Raw genomic sequence first — 2,593 nt, forward strand, 5'->3', positions numbered from 1 at the left:
AGAAGCTCTTCATGCTTCCTCTCCATGGTTACAGAGGGATATCCTTGAGCCTTAAGCATAAGGGAGTCCTCATTCACTTGAATGATCAATTCTCCTCTGTCAACATCAATCACAGCCTTTGCTGTGGCTAGGAAGGGTCTGCCAAGGATGATGGATTCATCCATGCACTTTCCAGTCTTTAGGACTATGAAATCAGCAGGGATGTAATGGTCTTCAACCTTTACCAGAACATCCTTTACCAGTCTATAAGCTTGTTTTCTTGAATTGTCTGCCATCTCTAGTGAGATTCTTGCAGCTTGTACCTCAAAGATCCCTAGCTTCTCCATTACAGAGAAAGGCATGAGGTTTATGCTTGACCCTAGGTCACACAGAGCCTTCTTAAAGGTCACGGTGCCTATGGTACAAGGTATTGAGAACTTCCCAGGGTCCTGTCTCGTTTGAGGTAATTTCTGCCCAGTCAAGTCATCTAGTTCTTTGGTGAGCAAAGGAGGTTTGTTCTCCCAAGTCTCATTACCAAATAACTTGTCATTTAGCTTCATGATTGCTCCAAGGTATTTAGCAACTTGCTCTTCAGTGACATATTCATCCTCTTCAGAGGAAGAATACTCATCAGAGCTCATAAATGGCAGAAGTAAATCCAATGGAATCTCTATGGTCTCATTATGAGCCTCAGATTCCCATGGTTCCTCATTAGGGAACTCATTGGAGGCCAGTGGACGTCCATTGAGGTCTTCCTCAGTGGCGCTCACTACCTCTTCCTCCTCTCCAAATTCGGCCATGTTGATGGCCTTGAACTCTCCTTTTGGATTCTCTTCTGTATTGCTTGGAAGAGTACTAGGAGGGAGTTCAGTAATTTTCTTGCTCAGCTGTCCCACTTGTGCCTCTAGGTTTCTAATGGAGGATCTTGTTTCAGTCATGAAACTTTGAGTGGTTTTGATTAAATCAGAGATCATGGTTGCTAAGTCAGAGTGGCTTTGCTTAGAATTCTCTATCTGTTGCTGAGAAGATGATGGAAAATGTTTGCCATTGCTAAACCTGTTTCTTCCACCATTATTGTTGTTGAAACCTTGTTGAGGTCTCTGTTGATCCTTCCATGAGAGATTTGGATGATTTCTCCATGAAGGATTTTAGGTGTTTCCATAAGGTTCTCCCATGTAATTCACCTCTTCCATTGAAGAGTTCTCAGGATCATAAGCTTCTTCTTCAGATAAAGCATCCTTAGTACTGCCTGGTGCAGCTTGTATTCCAGACAGACTTTGAGAAATCATATTGACTTGCTGAGTCAATATTTTGTTCTGAACCAGTATGGCATAAAGAGTATCAATTTCAAGAACTCCTTTCTTCTGATTCGTCCCATTGTTCACAGGATTCCTTTCAGAAGTGTACATGAATTGGTTATTTGCAACCATTTCAATGAGTTCTTGAGCTTCTGTAGGCGTCTTCTTCAAATGAAGAGATCCTCCAGCAGAGCTGTCCAATGACATCTTGGACAGCTCAGACAGACCATTATAGAAGATAGCTATGATGCTCCATTCAGAAAGCATGTCAGAAGGACACTTTCTGATCAATTGTTTGTATCTTTCCCATGCTTCATAGAAGGATTCACCTTCCTTCTGTCTGAAGATTTGGACTTCCACTCTAAGCTTACTCAATTTTTGAGGTGGAAAAAACTTTGCCAAGAAGGCATTGACTAGCTTTTCCCAAGAGTTCAGGCTTTCTTTAGGTTGTGAGTCCAACCATATCCTAGCTCTGTCTCTTACAGCAAAAGGGAATAGCATAAGTCTGTAGACTTCAGGGTTAACCCCATTGGTCTTGGCAGTGTCACAGATTTGCAAGAACTCAGCTAAAAACTGATGAGGATCTTCCAATGGAAGTCCATGGAACTTGCAATTCTGTTGCATTAGAGAAACTAATTGAGGCTTAAGCTCAAAGTTGTTTGCTCCAATGGCAGGGATAGAGATGCTTCTCCCATAGAAGTCGGGAGTAGGTGCAGTAAAGTCACCCAGCACCCTCCTTGCATTATTGGCATTGTTGTTGTTTTCAGCTGCCATGTCTTTTCTTCTTCTTGTTTGAAGATTTCTGTTAGGTCCTCTACGGAGAGTTGTGCCTTAGCTTCTCTTAGCTTTCGCTTCAAGGTCCTTTCAGGTTCAGGGTCAGCCTCAACAAGAATGCTTTTGTCTTTGCTCTATGTCACAGCATAGAGATTCCTTGAGGTGTCAGAGGAAAAGAAAAATAGAAGGAAGAGGTAGAAGAATTCAAACTTATCAAGAAAGATAGAGTTCGAATTGTGCATTGAGGAGGAGTGTTAGTCCATAAATAGAAGGATGTGAGAAGAGGGGAAGAAATTTTCGAAAAATATGATTGGGAAAGAAATAAAGTGGTTTTTTGAAAAAGATTTTGAAATTAGAAATCAGAAAGATATGATTGAAAACTATTTTGAAAAAGATGTGATTAAGAAAATATGATTGAAAAGATGTGGTTTTAAAAAGATGTGATTGAGAAGACATGATTTGAAAAACAATTTAAGAAGATTTGATTTTAAAAATTAATGACCTGCCTAACAAGAAAGATATGATTCAGACATTAAACCTTT

At 40.3% G+C, this 2,593-nt stretch overlaps 1 non-coding gene across 1 annotated transcript; it reads left to right on the top strand.

Moving 5' to 3' along the window:
• Positions 1-1,538: 1,538 nt before the first annotated feature.
• Positions 1,539-1,646, top strand: LOC127745405 (small nucleolar RNA R71). The gene has a single exon (XR_008006594.1). It is a non-coding gene; the product is annotated as a small nucleolar RNA R71 (small nucleolar RNA).
• Positions 1,647-2,593: the final 947 nt, after the last annotated feature.

Source organism: Arachis duranensis, chromosome 2 (genome assembly GCF_000817695.3).
Source record: "Arachis duranensis cultivar V14167 chromosome 2, aradu.V14167.gnm2.J7QH, whole genome shotgun sequence".
NCBI classification, from domain to species: Eukaryota; Viridiplantae; Streptophyta; class Magnoliopsida; order Fabales; family Fabaceae; genus Arachis; species Arachis duranensis.